Source organism: Callithrix jacchus, chromosome 14 (genome assembly GCF_049354715.1).
Source record: "Callithrix jacchus isolate 240 chromosome 14, calJac240_pri, whole genome shotgun sequence".
In the NCBI taxonomy this organism is placed as follows: domain Eukaryota; kingdom Metazoa; phylum Chordata; class Mammalia; order Primates; family Cebidae; genus Callithrix; species Callithrix jacchus.
Genome location: NC_133515.1, coordinates 66,590,774 through 66,612,227, shown reverse-complemented (window position 1 = coordinate 66,612,227; position 21,454 = coordinate 66,590,774).

Sequence of the window (21,454 nt, the reverse complement as noted above, 5' to 3'; positions counted from 1 at the left end):
AGAAAGGGGAAAGGATTTTGACATATCTCACAAGTAGAACTACAAATGGTTAACAAATATATTAAAAGGCACTAATTGCATGAATAAACAAGGGGATACAAATTCAAACCACAGTGAAAAGAAAACCACCATAAAAGCATCGGTTAGGCAAAAATTAAGAAGTCTGACAATACAAAGTATTTCCAAAGATGTGAAATAACAAGAAATTTCACATGCAGCAAAAGTATGGGAGTGTAAATTGACACAACTTTAAAAACAAATTTGGTAAGATCTAGCAAAATTGAAGATATGTATATACCATGAACCAGTAATTTCACTTCTAAATTTATATCCTATGGAAATTTATATACATATGTATCGGGAAGTATGTACAGAAATAGCCATGTGAATAATGACCATTATTCATAATCAGCCCAAACTGGAATCAGCCCAAAACATCCAACGACAGTAAAATGAATAAGTGAATTGTGGTATATTTATACACTTAAATACTCTACAGAAATAAAAATGAATGAACTACAGCTACATAAAACAACATAGATTAATCATAAAACAATGTTGAGTGAAAGAAATAAGACACAAAGAAAGACACATGGTATTTATATAAAGTTCAAAACAAGCAAAACTAAATTATATTTTTAAGGGATGTTTATTTGGCAGAACTATAAAGAAACGAAAATGATTACTATAAAAGTCAGGATAATAATTATCTCTACAGGGAAGGAAGGCGGGAGTTGTATATGGGGAAAAGACACATGAAGTAAGGACTTCTGGGATGCCAGCGATGTCTTCACTCTTGATCTGCATAGTGATTACATAGTAGTTCACTATATTCCATCTGTGTGCTTTATGTACTTTTATTTTACGATTTTAAAAGTTAATTAAATGTTTATGTGCACATAGTTTTAAAAACCAGGCAATGGCCAGGCGCAGTGGCTTGCACCTGTAATCCCAGCACTTTGGGAGGCCAAAGTGGGCAGATCATGAGGTCAGGAGTTTGAGACTGGCCTGACCAACATGGTGAAACCCCATCTCTATTAAAAATACAAAAATTAGCCAGGCACGATGGTGCGTGCCTATAATTCCAGCTACTCAGAAGGCTGAGGCAGGAGAATTACTTGAACCCGGGATGCAGAGGCTGCAGTGAGCCAAGATTGAGCCACTGTACTCCAGCCTTGGTGACAGAGCAAGACTCCGTCTCAACAAAACAAAACAAAACAAAACAAACAAACAAACCCCAGGTAAATGTGCATTACAGGACTCTGGCTGTATTAATTTTTTTTTCAGGGCCAGGCATGTGACTAAATCAGAGCCAATGAAACATCAATCTTTTTCCAAGACTTCTAGAAAGAGACTTTTGCCCTTTTCTACTATTTTTTCCCACTCCAGAATGGTCTGGAGCTTCTATAGGGGCAATTCTTCCTTCACTGGCTGGTCTAGTCCAGTCTAATGATGTCCAAGCCAATGAGCTGAATAAGAAAATAAACAGTTGAACATCCATCCACCTTGTTTCCAACTCCTGGTCAGCTTAGTGGAAGGTATAAGACAAAGAAAAAATATGGCTCTTTTCGCTCAGTGACCTGACAACCTAATTTTGGAGACAGGACTAAAATATAAGAAACAGGGCTGTGGTGGCTACGCTGGGCTGAACCACAGCTACACATCCATTCAAGGATACACTCTCACATTGGTAAAGTAGTATGGGAAAAAAGAAAAAGAAAAAAAGGAAGCACCTTTAGGAGCTAGTGAAACTCTGCCAGCCCCAACTTTCTCAAATTCCTTCCCAGCCAGTCTACCAGAAAGTGGGTGTGCTTGTCACATCAAGATACAGAGGCTTTCACATGTGCAAATCCAAATTTACTTGAAAGGGACACAAAAGAGAAAAGAGTAGAAATCAGAGTCTTGTGTACAGCAGAAATGAGTATAGATGTTTAACAAAAGATATGTACTAGAGTGATCAAGTATGCACTATTTGTAATAGCCTCCCCCAACAGACAATTACCCAAATATTCATCAGCTATAGAATGGATAAATTGTTGTATATTCAAGCAATGGAATACCTTATAGCAAGTAGAATGAATGAACTATCGCTATATGTAAAAACATAAAAGTTTAGTGAAATAAGCCAAAGACAAAACAGCACAGGTTATGATTCTATTTATACTAAGTATAAAAATTAAAAACTAATTTGTGCTCTTACAAATCAGGATAATTTAAGCCCAGGATGAGAGATGAGTAGGTAAGTGCCTGGAAGGGGCAGGCAGGGTCCCTGGGCTGCTGGTGCTGGTACGTTCAATCTCAAAATTTAATGGGCTACACACTGATGACATGCACATATTTCGGTGTGTATCTTATACTTCAATAAAAAGTTAAAACTGTAAGAAATCAAAAAATTAAAAATTGGTTTTTATATAACTTCTTGTACAGCATCTTACAAGCTGCAAAGCATGCTTAAACAAGCTTGTAAGGTATGAAGTTAATATCTGTATTTTAGAGATGTGGGAATTGAGGCTCAGAAAGATGAAATGACACACACATTATCACACGGTATCAAGAAACAGAAGCGAGAATGACCAAGGCATGGGGGCTCTAAGTTCTATGCTAATAACTGCTGGTTATTTCCTTAGAAGAAGGAAGGCTTTTGGCTACGTTGTTCTTTAGGAGCAGAGCGGGAGTGGGTAGTGAAAGCAGTGCGGGGGAAGCGAGCTCATGAGCAATACGTGTAAAGTGCATATCCCGGAGTGTGGCACAGAGGAGCCTTAATCAGCACTACTTTTCTCCCTCCACACAAGCCCTTTTCCAGGGAAATAGCATGGGTCAGAATGTTGAACAGCACTTGTAGGTCTGGAACAAACACTGCTCACCTCCAGACAGAGTGACCAGGCTAGGGTCTCAGGCTTGTACTGAAGCCTCCTATCTTGACTGCTAAAGCAAAACTCTTCTGGGATGAGATTTGTGGAGGAAGCGCTTCTGATTTGGGTTCAAATTCCTTACAGGAGCAGAGGAGCAGAGCTCAGAACATGGTGGAGAGACCTAGAGTGATTAGGGAAGTCCCTAACACTCTGATGCCTGAAAAGTGTGTGTGTGTTTGTGTGTGTGTGTGTGTGTGTGTAGGTGGGATCTGTTATGTGCCTTCTGCTGACATTCTTACTTTCATGTAATCTGAGCCAGCCTAAGCAGCGTGGAATGTATGCACTGGTTCTTGCTTGGACCTAAGATAACCCCGTGCTAGGAAGCCCCTCAGCACTCAGAAACTTGTGTTTCTAGTCTGGAAGCCAGCCTAGTTTCTTTACCCGGAGGGGCTACGAAGGTTTTCCCTGTAAGCCTCCCTGCCAGCCGTAGATTTCACATCATCACAGCGACACCTAGTGGCCAAGTGTGAAAGTCCATCGGCCCCCCCCCCGCCGGCCCGCCGGCCCCCCCTTCCCCCGCCCCCCATCCCCCGCCCCCTGCCCGCCTCCGTAGAGGCTCTGGAAGCCAGGGGAGGAGGAGTTTATAGAAATTCCAGACACTTCTGCGCTTCAAATACAGCTTCCAGAAGTCAGTGCTTCCTGCGCTGCCAACTCCGCACAGCTCAGCTCTTAATCACATCCTGTCCTGGGTTGCCCTCGGTTTCATGTGTAATCATTTAAAATCATTTTTATCTACCCAATTATACCAAGGATATGAGACTAGAGCTATTAGAATCACATCTCTTTAGAGGTGATGGGCATTTTGGGTCCTCTCATCTGACCTACTTGTTTTTCAGATGGGAAATGCAGAGGCCGAAGGGTGAGTGGAATTGCCCAGCTGCTGAAAAGTGAGGTTTGGACAAGAACTCCTATCTCCTGAGCACTACCAGGGCAGGGCTTCCCATGGCACCATGCTATTTCTCTGCATCATCCACAGTGCTTGCACACAGTAGGTGCCTGGCACACAGAAGGTCCCCTATAAACATGCCTGACTGATAAATCACAGTCTTCTATGCTTGCCACTGAAGTGAGTTTCACTTGTCATCTGGGTGATCTCTTACTTCTCAGCCTCTTGAGAGTTCCAATCAATTAAAGTGGGCACTCTCTCCATAGTAGGCCATTGTCTTTTTCATTTATAAAGCACACTGTAGATTCAGGAAAGACGAAATGAAGACAAGACATAATATTTAAAGTGTGTCAATCCCAGCATCCGTTTAATGGCTACAGTGGGCTTCGTAAGCTCCAGCTCAGGGCTTCTTAAATTTTCACACGCATCTAAATCTCCCAAGAATCTTGTTCAAATACATATTCTGGTTCCATAGGTCTGGGGTGAGACCTGAGATTCTGCATTTCTAACAAGTTGCTTGAGGCTGTTAAGGCTGGGAGAACCGCACTCTGAGGAGCAAGGATGCACTACCTCCACCCCAGCCCACTGCTTCTGAGAGTGCCCACCTCATCCCCTGCAGCAGCCCCTCTGACCTGGCTTCAGAGGAAAAGAAAGGCACTTAAGCAACAACTATGAGCACTGTGACCCTTTGGTGCGTCATTCCAAGTCTCTTTCCTCACCATCTCCACTGTCGGGAAGCTCCTGCCCTCAGGCAGTCTGAAGCGAAGGCAAGGCTGAAACTGACCAAAAATTGCACAGAAAAGGAGGGGTAGATTTGCTGTTAATGTGCCTCACAGTGTTCCTGAGGAACAGCCCTGCTTGGCTGCCATTTTATAACTAGCTACTCATGACATCCCTATAAACCATGGGGTGCTCTTTTTAATTGTAAAATCTATTTTATACAGTTTAATTATATGTTTATTCATATTTTCTTTTCTTCCTTCCCTCCCTTCCTTCCCTCTTTCCTTCCTTCCTTCCTTCCTTCCTTCCTTCCTTCCTTCCTTCCTTCCTTCCTTCCTTCCTTCCTTTCTTTTTTTTTTTGATTCAAAGTCTCACTCTGTAGCCCAGGCTGGAGTATAGTGGCACAATCTTGGCTTACTGTAAACTCTGCCTCCCAGGTTTAAGCAATTCTCCTGCCTCAGCCTCCCGAGTAGCTGGAACTACAGGCATGTACCACCACACCTGGCTAATTTTTGTATTTTTAGTAGAGACGGAGTTTCACCATGTTAGCCAGGCTGGTCTCAAACTCCTGACCTCAGGTAATCCACCCACCTTAACCCCCCCAAAGTGCTGGGATGACAGGCATGAGCCACCATGCCCAGGCTCATATTTTCATTTGTACTATTCTTTTCCTACCAATAAACACACCAAAAATGTTCACTAATGCTAAATTAAGTAAAGAAGGAAATGGGAATTTATTGAGCCATTACTGTATGATCAATACTATGATGAGTATCTCCATGCATGTTATTTAATCTTCACAATGCTCCTGCAAGATGGTGTCATTACCCTCTTTACAGATGGGGAAAACTGAAGCTCAGGGAGATTGGGTAAATTACACACAGCAGGGATAGGAGCCCATATATATTTGATTGAAAAGTTATTTTTAGTCAACAAATTCAACTCAAGAACTACAATGATTATAAATACTAGCATTTGCATTATGTTTACCATAGATCAGACATTGCTCTAAGCATATGCATTAATTCATGTAATCCTCACATCAATCTTATGAGGTGGGATCACCCTCATTTACAGATGAAGAAACTGAGTCATAGAAGGGGCAAATAACTGACCCAGGTCACACAGCTATTAATATGAAGTGATGGAACTGGGATTGCAATCCTGACCGCCTGGCTCCAGAGAGAGAGCCTCAAACATTATTTCATATTGCCTATCACTTTCCTTCTAATTTCTTAATCTTGTAGTTGAGTGGAAATTGCCTCTTCCCCTGTTGTGTCACCCTTTTCTTATTCAGTGTATACTCTATTGCCCTGAAAAATTCCTGCTTACCAAACTAGTAAGCATCTACATTTCTGTTTTCCCACCAGGACTGCCTAGGGCTTTGGGTTCTCTTTGTATGCAGCAAAGGCTGGGGTCTTCCTGAAGAACCTGTTTCTCCATTACCTGGAAGTTGAAGGAGTCTGAAAGAGTTTAGGAAGTCATGAGCTTCTCCATCAGCTAGTCGCCCTCTCCCATCTTGGCTAGCTGGCCTAAAGTCGGAGGACAAAAAGATGAAGCTCAAGGGCTGGCTGACAAACTGAGCTGGGCTGGCCCTGTAAGAGTCCACTTTATAGACACAAAAAATGTTGGCTGAACACACAGGGCCCTTTCCCTACAGGGCAATATTTTATCACTTTTCATTATTTTTTAATTCCCTATTTCCTATTTACCATTCACACTTCTTAGTCTTGTTTCTCTACCAAAGGATGAATGTAGCTTCATATTTCTGTGTGTACAAGAGTTGCAGCTTTATAGACCCATCCCAGTTCTCCCTCTAGCTGTGCAACTGTGAGCGGGTTATTTGAACTTTGCATTCCTCACCAGTAATGTGGGAATACTGAGAATCTACTTTGAAGGATTGCAGCGTAGGAATAATTAAAATGCCTTGCTTGTCATAGCCCATAAAAAGTAGCCATTGATTAACATAATTTATAAATACATTCCTTCTGAGTGAATGAATGATATGAATAAATATGAGAAGTTGAGACAGTGAACCTGACTCCCCAAATCAACAAACAACTTTTTAAAAAATGGACATTCAGAATTTATTATTATTATTATTTTTGGTGAGAACTGAGTAAAAAGAGAAGCTCACTTAAAGTTGTATAGGAGTTCAAGGACAAACTTACTCAATTTTTCTAGCTTTGCTAAGTTCAGAGCCTAGGCTGATCTTAGCAGCTAGGACAGGTCTCTCAAAAACTTCCTTTGTCTCAACTCTGACCCCGCTCCAAATTTAAACCCAAACCTTTCCACTAGAGACATCCAAAATGACTGGATGCTTTTCTTTTCAAGGCGGCTAGGTGAGAGGAGTGTGTCATGTCACTGCTTTCTATAGACAGAACAAAATTACTTATTTTGTTGTTGCTTTCAGAGATAAAACTAAGTTATCAAAGGAACTTAAGATACTGTGGTAATATGAGTGCACCCACTGGTAAGACTGAAAATTCTTTTGAAAACAAGAAACAAAGTCAGAAAACAGAAAATAGTTTTTTCTTGTCTCCAAGATGATAACAGACTCTAAAATAATATGGATTTTTTAATCGTTTTTTTCTGCATGCTGTGATAAATGAAGGAGGTATTTCTCTTGAAAACAAATTCATTCTTCAAATCAAGATATGCCTGGTTTACTGATTATAGCATTCCTACTTTAAAAAAAAAAATGGGTTGTGTTTGACTTGTAAAAATAAAATACAAATAACATCACTCATATGCTCAATGTAATGGGCACATAAGTTTAAGTTTGAAAACTTCTATGTTTGGGTTTTTAATGTGATTCCAATGGATTGTAAAAGTGAATAGGAGAATCTTTTGCCAAGTTAGGATGTCTATTTACTACCTACTGGAATCTATGACAGTTTGGAGTAAGATAATAATCAACCAGGAGGAAATGACTACTGTTGACTCATTAATCCATGTACTCTTCACTAATTACAGTGCCTCAGTTTCCCTATTTTATAAAAATGAAGCTGTCACTTGCTTGCCTCTCTGTAGCGTTTGGAAAGTCCAGGGAGATAATAGACTTTGAGTGCTTTGAAAATACAGAGTACATTATAAATGCTAAATAATAATAACAATGGGGAGTCTTTAATAACAGGGGTCCTTTAATAATACTCAAGTATAATAACATCACTAACCAGTAGGAACAAGACAGAGTTCGTCTCTGTCCTCTTAATCATTGGTTTGTCTCATGGGAAATTGGTGGGGGATAGGTGCCTCCTGCAGGTTGGGTTTTTTGTTTGTTTGTTTAAACTGAGTCACTGTGTTGCCCAGCCTGGAGTGCAGTGGTGTGATCTCAGCTCACTGCAACCTCCGCCTCCTGAGCTCAAGTGATCCTACTGCCTTAGCCTCCCAAGTAGCTGGAATTACTGGCACCCACCACCACGCCCGGCTAAATTTTTGTATTTTTAGTAGAAACAGGGGTTCTCCATGTTGGCCAGGCTGGTCTCGAACTCCCGACCTCAAGTGATCCGCCTGCCTCAGCTTCCCAAAGTGCTGGGATTATAGGCGTGAGCCACCGCGCCCCGCCACAGGTTGGTTTTAATGGATTTAATGCAGAGCCCCTCAGTGAGGCTTGCAGTGGACTCCAACGAGTAGGGTAGCTTTTTGGAAGACGCGGCCGTGCAATTGGGAGAGGACAGAACAGAGACATCACAGCGCAACTCTATCTTCAGGGAGTGTGATTTTAAAATCCACTTCCCAGCAGGATGCAGAAAGAAGGAAAGGTAAGTTTGGGACCCAAGAAAGCTGTGGGCATGTGGATCTGGCCATTGGGCCAGTGTGGCCACCCAGTCCTGCCACAAGATGGCGACAGTCCAGCTGGAAAAGCCTGCCGGGGTCCCTCGGTTTCCAGCTCGGGAAGGACTGCCCCCGCTGACACAAAGAAGAAATCTTCCAAACAAGGAGCATGCGGTCGTCCTCCCGGCGGGAATCGGAAGAGGCGGTGACAAAGGCTGCCAGGAGAAGAAGTGGGCAGCTTACTTCTCAATAACCTGGGGTTCAGCTTCACGGGGCCGAAATCTTTGTGGGATTTTGTGCGAAAAGAACCCGAGAAATTCCAGGTTTGACCCTCTGCCCAGAGGCCGGCCAGATGCTTCCCGGGGCGGCGACATTCCCAGGATTCCGGCAGGGGGAGTGGGAGCTTCCCAGGGCCGGGTGCGGCCTGACTGAGCCCAGCAGTGGGCTTCCCCTCCCGCCCTCCCTGGCTGGCGCCCCCGCTGGGCAGGGCGGAACCTAGCCAGCCCCACCCCTGTGGCCTTTGGGGTTCAGGACCATGGACCTGAGCACCCGAGACCGCCGCGCTTCCAGGCCCTGAGTCCCCGCGGTGGCCACAAAGGCGCTCCCTTCTCTCTTGCCACACAGTTTGCCTGGGGAAAGGTCTAGAGGTTGTTTGTGGCTTGGAGGCTGGAGTTCTCTGGCTTTTTGTTTCGTTTTGAATGTAAGGAACCACCACACCCGCGTTTGTTTAAGGCTGGTGCAAACCTGCTTTGGAACAAAGTGTTAGGAAACACAGATTCCCATCTGGAGGTTCCAAATGCAGTTTATGAGATGCTATTGGGCTGCAGCGCTGGGTCCCGGCCAGTCTGGCCTCCATTGTCCAGCTCTTGGACGGACTGTGGCAGCCCTGGGGGGAATCCCTGTTTCTCTAGCCTGGGTCTTGGCCAGCTCTGGGGATACGAGAGGAAAGCCCAGAACAGCGGGGTCACTGGCCCAGCCTGGCCTTAGAGGGCAGCTTATCTGCCCTCCTTTCCGAGCTGTAGGGTAAGAGTAATAGCAGCAAAGACCAGCCAGGCATGGTGGCTCACGTCTGTAATCCCAGCACTTGGGAGGCTGAGGCGGGTGGATCACCTGAGGTCAGCAGTTCAAGACCAGCCTGACCAACATGGAGAAACCCGATCTCTACTAAAAATACAAAAATTAGACGGGCATGGTGGCGTGCGCTTGTAATCCTAGCTACTTGGTAGGCTGAGGCAGGAGAATTCCTTGAACCAGGGAGTTGGAGGTTGCAGTGAGCCAAGGCAGTGCCATTGTACTCCAGCCTGGGCAACAGAGTGAGACTCCATCTCAAATAAATAAAAAGTAGCAAAGACCATGGATTAAACATGCCAGATATGATTACCTTATTTAAGCCTTGTGTCATTGTTATCGCCCTTTTATAGATGAAGCAATTACTCTTCGAATGTTGAGTAATTAGCCCAATGCCATACAACTCTTAAAATAGTGGGGCTGAATCCAGATCTGCTTTTCTCCAAAGCACTAAGCTGTACTTGGTACCTCCTTATGTAGTTCCTACAACCCCATTGTAAAACAACTGGGTCATATAAAGAAATATTGGGTGCTGTGGGGTGCTTCAACACCAGCATGGGCAACCAAGAGTATTTTGGACTCTTCTTGCTTTTAAATGTGGGTGGGAGAACTGGGCTAGACTAGTCTGCCTTCTTTCCTTCCTTCAACAAATGTTTATGAGTATGTGCTGTATAGCAAGGGCTTATCTAGACATTGAGAAATCCTAGGAAGCAAGACAGACCACACTTACTAAGCTATGTGACCTGAGCAAATCACCAAATGTGCTATTGACTTTCACACCAACTTGCCTTCTGTAGGTGGCTTTGAAATGGTGCATCTGGGACTCTGCAAACCACATTTTTCATTTGCCGCTAGTCCCTGTGAAGCTCTGACAGGTGCTAGATAGAGGGAGACTCAAAACAGGAGAGGAAGAGGATACTCTTCTTTCTGTTGCCTTGCTATCCCTGTCTGCTTCACCCTAGCATCAGCAGTAGGTTCTGGCCTCCAGTTTTCTTAGCACTTCCAGTCCAGTGTCATCACACTCCCTCAAATGTTTTAGCACCAGGGAGCAGCCACCCCTCCTCTCCAGTCTGAGCCCAGGCTCTGGGGTCCCCTCCTCTGATCTCCCAGGTTTTCATAGCCTAACCTCTTCCACTTGTTTCCCAGCCCTGGTGTGGTAGCTGCTTTCTACAGGGACTATCTCTGTGTTACCCCAATGTTCACTTTTTTCCAGCCCTTCAATACCTATAACCAGTGGTATGCTTATAAATATTTAACAACCAGTACTCTAGAAAAACAAAAACCACAAAGAAACCAATTTGTAATGTGTGCCAGTTTCCATAATATAAATCATTCACCATAGATAATTTTAAATTATCAACATGGCATCCCTTTTTTTTTTAGAAATGGGGTTTCACCATGTTGGTCAGGCTGGTCTTGAACTCCTGACCTCAGGTGATCCACCCACCTCAGCCTCCCAAAGTGTTTGGATTACAGGCATGAGCCACCATGCCCGGCTGGCATCTCTAAATTTTACAAGCTGGTGTGAGGAGATCCAGGATACAAATGTTGTTACTCAATATCCCCTATATTAAAATGTCTCTGTTGAAGTACCTAGTTTCATTTCTGTTTTCAGGACTGGGCCCTGACTAATAACACCTAAGCTTCTGAGCATCTATTGTTTGGCTCTGAAATGGAATTGCTACCATTTCTTCTAATAGAGTTGTTGGGATAATAGGAAACAATATAAATAAAACACTCTGAAAATTACTTTTAAAAATTTGAGACTATAACACGGTTTCTAGACATTTCCACTGAAGAATGTGAAGTCAGGATGATGAAAGTAGGCAAAGCATTTTAATGATGGCTCACAGAGGTGTTCCAGATGCTTTCAGAACCCAGGGTGACCTCAGAGCATGGGTGGAGCCTGGTGACTCAGAATCAGAGAGGCAGTCATATCAGTGACTGGGTTATGATGTCACAAGGCGTGTGTATAGATACTTTGTTCTTCAAAGATTCTGGGACTGAATATTGTGCAAACCAAGAAAGCACATAAACCCAAAGGGCAAACAATTTGTGTAATTCAACTAATACCACAGATGTGGGGCAGAGTTGAACTTTTACACGTTCTACTACTCAGCTGTACAGAGGACATAAAACTGTATTTTTCCATAACTGGCTAAACTTTTACCTCAAGATCTCAACCCTCTGAGCACCTTGAGAAGGAAACAATCTTTAAACTGGCAAAATAGGATCTCCATTTCTGCCATTTAAGTAACCTCTTTTGAATGACTTAGAGTTTGCATCAATGCTCAGTCTTCCCATTTCCTCTCTCTGCTCCTTTCCAAGATCATGTTCTAGGGTATGTGGGAGTGTAGATGATCTTATGGCACAGGGAGGAGGCCTCAGATCCACATGTTCTCTGCCTTCTCCTTCCTCTCTTGCCTGATCATCTAGTCTTTTATCTCTTGATGGCGCACATAACAAAGTCTCAGACATGTCCCTCTGATTTAAAAGCAAAACAGAACAAAACAACACTACATACCGAGGCTTCTTAATCCTGACCCCAGATTCTGGCTATTTGGTCAGGCCTCGACCCCTTCATATCATCCAAATAGGACACTTGGAAACTTTCAGGTACTCTGTACACTATATATAGGATGTAGGACCCAGGGATGCTGATCTACTGCTTCTGCATTTTTTGGGACTACTTGTCACTGCCCCTCACTGTTGGGTGTAGGGAAGCTAAAGGCTAGGCTACTTCTAAAGGCCTGTGGACTCCCCAGGCCATGCCTGGGAATGGAGCCAACATATCCAGTTAACTTGGGCTTCCCAAAGCCCAGCTGGGTATCTCTCTAGACTCCTCTCCTTGAGGTTCAGCAAAGGAAGGCGGAGCTAGAACCCTGGCAGTGTCATGTAACCAACTCTTCCTCTGGATCTACCCATGTTTCTCCTTTCTCATGCTTCTACTTCTTCTGAATGAACAACCCTCACCATAGCCTCCTTTCTCCTGGGGGCACCAAGCTTCGTGGCTAAATGGCTAAGAAGAATCCTCTTTATGCTGTGGAAGAAACTTTGGTCTGAGTTGATGATATGGGAGCCTCAGTAAAACTAGTCAGTATGAGTCACTGAGGATAAAAATACATTGGGTTAGTACTCTCAAAATATTGCCCCCCTTTATACATACACAGGTATATAGATATACAAGTATATCTATATATACACATATATTCAATATATATTGAATATTATAGTCAGTAATATGATTGTTATATTCAACTATATATATACATATATATAGTTGCCTTCTTTGGCTTCAACTATGCATATAAACAGTTGCCTTCTTCAACTATATATATATTTGTTATATTCAATTACATATATTGACTATATGGTTGCTCTCAACTATATATATAGTTGAATGTAACAATCAACAAAGACAGAATACAGTAATAGTTCTGGTCAAGAAAATTTATAGGTAAAAAAAATCCTTGGTTCCTCTGCTTACTGAAGTTACGCATGCTTATGATAAAGCAAGTGAACAAAACAATCTACAATATATTTATAGATGTCCAACGAAGGGAGGAGAGCTCCTCTGTTCTCCTGGTTTGGCCAAGGGTGACTGCTCCTTAAACATCCTAGTTTAAAAAAAGATTCTTCCTTTATAAGGTGGCAGGATCTTTTCAGGACCTAGCTAGGTGTTGTCCTTTCTAAGCCACTGGGAATTTCTTCTTTTCCTTTTGAGAGTCAGAAAGAATATTTTCTCTTGAGTTTGGAGACTATAAACTAGAAAAGAAGAATGAGGCCTGGGAACCAGGTTAGAAGGTGGAATGGACATGAGGAGTAGAAGTCACAGATGGAAAGTGCAATAGAAAAATTGTTCCTGGGGCCAATCTAGATGGAATTTCCAACTGGGCTTCTGCTGTACCTTCCTTTATGAGTACACATGCACTCTCGTTTGTTTGGGTATGTTCTACAGCATCTGATGATATTTATAGAATGGGGGGATACAAGCATGGTGGTGTCCCTTCTCAGTTACAAAGTACTGGAAGTAGGATGGACTGCTGAGCCCTAACAAAATACAAGTACTTTGCCAAGCACCATATGCTTTGTCTTCCATTCTCCTGCATTATCTTCCAAACAGTCCCGTGTGGTGGGAAATCCTATTTAATAAATGAAGAAATGAAAGCCCATGGCAGTTGAAATGACACAAAGTAGAACTGGGACCACACTCAGGTCTCCTAATCCTCAGCCCAGGTCTCTTTTCTTTATGCCAGATTGCCCTACAATGCCAGTGCAGAAGAGCCAATTGACTTTCCTTCAATCTCTTCCCAAGGCTGGGTTCCATATGAGAGCTGAAATTTGCCAACATGTTCTGCTATGCTGAAAAGTGATGGAAATAGCATAGAAATCACAGTGAGCAAATATTCAAGTTGGTCTTTTTGAGTTGTTCCCCACCCAGAAAGGCAAAGTATTGGTCATAGAGGAACGTGAACAGGTGAACAAGAGAGTACATGCTCCATTTGGTGGGTTAGAGGATTGTGAGTGCAGGGGTTGAAGAAGAGAGAAGATAAAGAACAGAATTAGCCAATGACTGAAGACTGGATTCCTGGGCTATCAGTGTTCAATGGTCAACCTGAAGGTCAAACCCAAGCAGCTCTCAGTGTATAAGTAGGTGACTTTGCAGTGCCAGACACCCCAGTCTGCATTCCCAACTCAAAGAGGAAAAACTGTTCCTCTGCTCTCTTATGTTCAGTTTTTCGGGGCCTGCAAATTAAACAGACAAAAGACAGATTGGCAAGAAAAGACAGATTTTAATTATATATGAACAGGAGTTCACAAAGAAATGCGACTCAAAGGGGCAGTTAGAATCTGAGGTTTAAATATACCTTAATAAGTAAAGGAGAGCAGGTAAAAGAGTGCTTATGGGAAAGCAAATGCCTTTTAGGAACGCTAAATGGATGCTTAGCAGAATAAATGGGAGACATAATAGGTTTATGACGATGACTGTTGGTGTGGTGCCCACTTCTCATTGTCTCTGATGATAAAAGTCATTCTTCCCTGGTTGATTTATGACAAATGAGCTCTTTTCGAAAGTCCTGCTTTTAGGCAGTTAAGGGATTTCAGGAACTCAGCTGCTTTCAGCTTAAAATATTTTTATGCCACAGTGCTTATTCTGAACCCCTTCACTACCTTTTACCCCCTATTGAGCTCACAGTCTATTTCCTCTAAGGAGGAAGTTTGTGCTTTTTATAATATATGTACCATTTGTAATAAAAGCCTTGATAAACTTTTTTAATAGCCAATCAGTAATTACCAGAGAACTATTTCAATTTTCCCTCAAATCACGTCTACCTCAAATTATTATTGGGGAAGTAGAAAGGTATATATATTAAAAATTTTGACAAAAATCTAGTAGTAGGTGGGGTGTGGTGACTCACACCTATAATCCCAGCATTTTGGGAGGCCAAGGCAGGAGGACTGCTTGAGCCCAGGAGGTCAAGAGCAGCCTGGGCAACATTAGTGAGATCCTGTCTCTACAAAAAAATTTAAAAATTAGCCGGGCATGGCGGCACATGCCTATAGTTCCAGCTAATCCCAATTCTGAGGTAGGAGGATTGCTTGAGCCTGGGAGTTTGAGGCTGCAGTGAGCTATGATTGTGTCACTGCATTCCAGCCTGGGTGACAGAGCAAGACCCTGTCTCAAAAAAAAATCTAGTAAAAAAATTCATCCCCGGGGCGAATTATGAAGTTAATAAGGGCATAGGGATAGGCTGGGGTGGGAGTAGAGTACATAGTTCAGTGACTGAGATTTCTGTTTCCATAGAGCTGTAGTTCTGGGCTAGCAACATCAACTGTAAACATCACCTGGGGGCTTGTTAAAAATGCAAATTGTCAAGCTCCACTCCTAAGCCTAGTAACTAAAAAATTTGGGATGGAGCTAATCATTCTGTTTTGGTTTGTTTTTGAGACAAACTCTTGCTCTGTCACCCAGGCTGGAGTGCAGTGCCACGATCTGGGCTCATGCAACTTCTGCTTCCCAGGCTCAAGCCATCCTCTTACCTCAGTAACCCAGGGAGCTGGAATTAACATGGGTGTATCACCACACCCAGCTAATTTTTGTAGAGACAGGGTCTTGCCAAGTTGCCAGGCTGGCCTCAAACTCCTGGGCTCAGGTGATCCACTCACGTTGGCCTCCCAAAGTGGTGGGATTGCGAATTCTGTTTTAACAAGCCCTCCTGGTCATTCTGATGGTCCCTCATATGGTTTAGTCTGGGCTGCACATTATCATCACTTGGTTATATTTTAAAATTCCTCATGTCTAGGCCCTATGCTAGATGGTCTACATCAGAAATTCTAAGCCTGAGGCCAAGGTGTCTGCATTTTTACAGTCCCCTAGGTGGTTCCAATGTGCAGCCAAGGCCAAGAACCACTGCCATGGAGATTGCTGATGACTCTGGGGGATGGCTCCAAGAAGTGGTAGTGTTGTCAGGCGTTTGAACCAGAGGATCTCCATCTTGCATAGGAGCTGGGTAAAATAAGACTGAAACCTATCTGGGGGCATTCCTAGGCGGTTAAGGCATTCTAAGTCACAGAACAACAGATTGGCACAAGATACAGGTCATAAAGACCTTGCTGATAAAACAGGTTGCAGTAAAGCAGCTGGCTAAAACCCACCAAAACCAAAATGGCCACGAGAGTGACCTCTGGTCATCCTCACTGCTACACTCCCACCAGTGCCATGACAGTTTACAAATACCATGGCAATGTCAGGATGTCAGGAAGTTACCCTATATGGTCTAAAAAGTGGAGGCATGAATAATCCATCCCTTGTTTAGTGTATCATCAAGAAATAGCCATAAAAATGGGCAACCAGGAGCCCTCAGGGCTGCTTTGTCTATGGAGTAGCCATTCTTTCTATCTTTTACTTTCCTTAATAAACTTGCTTTCACCTCACTCTATGGACTCACCCTCAGTTCTTTCTTGTGGGAGATCCCAAAACCCTCTGTTGGGAACTGGATTAGGACCCCTTTCCTGTAACAGTATGAGTGGCTGCTTTACTTATTAATTTGTTCCACAAATAGTGAGCATATACTCTGCTACTCCTTATTCATCTTACAATATAATGATGAATAAGAAGCAGTCATTGTCTTCAAGAGAGACATTGAAACACATATTTCAATACTGCAATGGGAGCTCCAGAGGGTAGCTTAAGGGAAGAAGCAGGCATAATCTCATCTACTTCTACCTGCATTCTCTGCAAAAACAACCTACCCTTCTCAATTTTATGTGAAAAAGATAGGCAAGTATAGCTTTAAAAGAAGTTCTGTTACAAACCCCAACCAGATTGTCACTCCTCATCTCCTTCAATAGAGAAATTCTGATGCCACCGGTGCAATGCTGGTGTGTAAAGTTCTATGATGTGGGTGTGTAGAAAGTGCCAGGAGCATAAGCATCTAACTGTATGTTAGAACTATGGTAGAGGGAAGGTTTTAGAGCAATTTTAATGGAGCTCTTAGCCCTGAGGATGAAAAGGAGGTTTCTACTGGGACGGATCTATCATACAAAATGCACTGAACACATATTTGTTGAATGAATTGATAAACAGATGAAGAAATGAGTGGATGAATGAATGACGGGATGCTGCTCCAAACAAAGGAAACAGTGTATCTAAAGCACCCAAGCGTAAAGAGCATGCTGTGTTTAGGCAGCTGTCATCAGTCTACCATGGCCAGAGTTCAGGGTTATGTAGATAAGGCAAGATTCAAATCATAAAGAGCCTTCTAAGCTGTGATAGTACATTATGTTATTCTTCACAAAATTTTTTTCTTTCCTTTTTTTTTGTTTTTTGTTTTTTGAGATGGAGTCTTGCTCTGTTACCCAGGCTGGAGTGCAGTGCTGTGATCCTGGCTCACTGCGACCTCTGCCTCCCAGTTTCAAGCAATTCTCCTGCCTCAGCCTCCCAAGTAACTGGGATTACAGGTGTACACCACTACGCCTGGCTAATTTTTGTATTTTTAGTGGAGACAGGGTTTCACTATGTTGGCCTGGCTAGTCTCAAACTCCTGACTTCAGGTGATCCATCTGCCTTGGCCTCCCAAAGTACTAGGATTATAAGTATGAGCCACGTGCCCAGCCCTTCACAAATTTTTAATGCCCCTCTCTGTGGGAGTTTGTGTATCCCTGCCCTGTTGAACTCAGATGTGGCTATGTGACTTGTTTGGCTCATAAAATGTGAGTGGAATTAATGTGTACCACTCCTAGACAGAAACTGTCTAGCCACCCAGTGGTTGCCATACTCTTTTCCCTGTATCTGCAATTGTGGAGACATATGGAGAAATGGCACCTCCATCAGCCTGGCCCCTGAGTGACTATAAGACCATTTGCTGACTCGTGATGGACATGTGGCGTGAACAACAAATAAACCCTGTTGCAAAGACATTGTGGTTTTCTTTTTGGCATTGCATCATATCTAGCTGATCCAAACTGATAAACTGTGTGAAGGAACCACTGAAAAACAACTCTGGTAGAACTGGAGGATAGATCGGATGTCTGATTTGTCTGTTTACATAATAAATGTCTTTGGGCATGTACTAAGAGGAAGCATTAAAGAAGATAGAAAGATATGTAAAGCTAAGTTCCTGCATTTAAAGGAGTTTACATTCTAGTGTGCCTATTCAAAACCTGAATGAAAAGTGTAAGAAGTAGGTTAACATTTATTGAATACGTATGAAGTACCAGACACTATATTAGCTGCATGCACAGTGTTTCATGGTATGTGATTTTCAATAATGGCATGTGTTTTACATTATTTTTTATTACCTTGGGAGTTCAATGACTTGCTGAGATTCAAACCCAGTGTTTTTCTCTTCATCATGTACCATAAAGAACTAAATAATAGTTAATTTCCTGTTAGGACTAAGATTCTGAACTAGAAAGTAGAGTCTATGACTTGACTTGGCTAGCAATGGGAGTTGGTGGGAAGAAAAAGGTGAGATAATTGGATTAAGAGAGAGAGAGACAGGAAAGAAAGGTCTAGATTGTATAATTGTGCTTGTTCATTCATTTAATCATTCATCCAACAAGTATGCATTAAATTCATGGTTGTGTTCAATATGTTTTAAGAGATTTGGGAATATAGGAACAGGAGAAGACAGAATTTATGCCCAAGGAGAGTTATACCTAGCTGGGAAGTTAAGGTGAACACACAGGAAACAGACAGGCAATAGTCCAAAATAGACTATATCCAAATGTTAAGCTCACTGGCAGGTGGTACAATGGAGACAATACTGGTGTAAGGTCAGAAGACTCGCATTGTTAGTGGGAATGTAAAATGGTGCAGCTGTTGTGAAAAACAGTATGTGGATCCTCAAAAAATTAAAAATAAATTGTCATATGATCTTGTAATTGCACTTCTGGGTATACAGCCAGAAGAATTAAAATTAAAAGCAAGGTCTCAAAGAGATAGTTGCATACCTACATCCATAGCAGCATTACTCATAATAACCAAAAGATGGAAGCAAACCAAGTGTCCATCAGTGGATAAATGGATAAACAAAATGTGATAGGTGCATACAATGGAATATTATCTAATCTTAAAAAGGAAGAAAATTCTGACATGTGCTACAACATGAATGAATCTTGAGGACATTATGCTAAGTGAAATAAGCCAGACATGAAATAATAAATACTGTAGTACTCCGCTTATATGAGGTACCTACAGTAGTCAAATTCATAGAGACAGAAAGTAGAATAGTGGTTACCTGGGGCTGAGGGAGGGAGAAATAGGGGATTGTTGTTTAGTACAGAGTTTCAGTTTTGCAAGATGAAGAGTTCTGGAGATTGGCTATATGCCAAAGTGAATGCACTTAACCCTACCAAACCACACACTTAAATTTCTTAATTAGGATAGTAAATTTTATGTTATGTATATTTTCACACAAAAAAATTAGGCAACAATGGTCAAGGTGGCAGGTATAAGAATCATATTAGGGATTGAAGGCCTCTGAGCATTGTTCAAGAAATGAAGAAAAGAAACTGAGAGCAAACTGACTGAAATGTAATTCATTAACCATACCATTTGTAATTTAGGTATTTTACACTCACAGAACATTTTTGCCAGCCTCTAGATTTGCCTAGAATAACAAGAATAGAATCATTAATATTAAATTGTCAAGTGCTATATACTGAAAGTTTATTTCCCCCCGAAATTTACATGTTGAAATCCTAACCCTCAATGTGATGGTATTTGGAGGTGGGGCCTTTGAGGGGTGATTAGATCACAAGAGTGTAACCCTTATGAATGGGATTAGTGGCCTTATGAAAGAAACCCAGAGAGCTCCCTTGCCCCTTGCAGCATGTGAAAACACCGTGAGAAGGTGCTGTCTATGAACCAGGAAATGGGCCTTAACTAGACACTGAATCTGCTGGGCATCTTGATCTCAGACTTTCAAGCCTCTAGGAGAGACAGAAATAAATTTGTGTTTTTCATAAGCCACACAAGTTATGGTATTATGTTATGGTAGCCTGAACAGACTGCTACAAGACATCAAGGCTAAAGGAGAAAGCCTTTAGAAACAGCTAAAACAAGCAATCTGACATGCCATATAATAAGAAAAGACCTGGCTGGGTGTGGTGGCTCTTGCTGGCTCACACCCGTAATCCCAGCACTTTGGGAGACCAAGGTGGACAGATCACTTGAGGTCAGGAGTTTAAGACTAGTCTAGCCAACATGAAGAAACCCTGTTTCTATTGAAAATACAAAAATTAGCTGGGCATGGTGGTGCACACCTGTAGTCCCAGCTACTTGGGAGGCTGAGGTGAGAGGATCACTTGAGCCCAGGAGGTAGAGGTTGAGTGAGCTTTGATCATGCCATTACACTCCAGCCTGGGCAACAGAGTGATACCCTGTGTAAAAAAAAAAAAAAAAAAGAAAAAGAAAAAGGAAGAAAAAACTTGCTTAGTTGTGGTGAAAGTCCAGAAGATCACTGACCTCAGAGAAAAAAATGGACTCTAAAATACACAGCTAGGAAATATATCCCAGGATAAGAAAAAATGTCTAGATTATCCACCTTGGGAAGGGAGAAGGAATTACCTAGCTCTAGGATACTTTCCCAGGACCTATCTCTTCCTCTGTATCAGCAGTCCTCAACCTTTTTGGTACCAGAAACTGGTATCATGGAAGACAGTTTTTCCACAGACTGGCAGAGGTGGGATTGTTTCAGGATAAAACTGTTCCACTTCAGATCATCAAGCATTAGATTCTCATAAGGAATGCACAACCTAGATCCCTCACATACACACTTTACACTAGGGTTTGTGCTCCTATGAGAATCTAATGCCGCTGCTGATCTGATAGGAGGGAAAGCTCAGGCAGTAATGCTCGCTGGCCACTCACCTCCTGTTATGCAGCCCGGTTCCTAATGGCACTGGTCCATGACCTGGGAGATGGGGACCCCTGCTCTGTATGATTTTTGAACAACTCATGAATGAGCTGTAAAACTTAGTTGAGCTAAAACATAACCTATAACAATAACCACAATAGAAAGGTCAGTAAACTTGAGAATCAGAGGAGAAAAATGATGAAAATATAAGGAATCTTAACAAGTATATGACTCAGGTCATTCCCTTCGTGAAGAAACCAGAATATTGTGTGTCCAAGTGAACATTTTTCTTTTTTAAAGAAGTCAACCTGATCTTCCTAGAAGCATTTGCTACTTACTCCAAAGAGTCTAACCTTGTGTCCAACATTTTAAGGAACTCTTATACTGAAAGTTTCTTCAAATGCTGTGGCATTTGCTTTTGACTACTTTCAATGTTGGCAAGCCTTCATCCCTTGGGGATCAGCTTGCATTTTAGTAACTGTACTGCATCAGCTTACCAAGTTGAGCTACTTGTCCCAGAAGGCCCTTCCCTATATGGTGCCAGGTTAGGGTTGATTATGAGAGAAATTTGTAGGCAGGACTTGGAATGTGGAATTGAACCAGCAGCATAATGTTCTGAAGGTTAGTGAAGGGTGTTAGCTGTCACTGCCGACTGCATGCATTATTGTTGGTCCAGGGGTTCTCCCTGTGGGCCTGGGGCAGCAGTGGGGCTAAAAGAAGATACTACT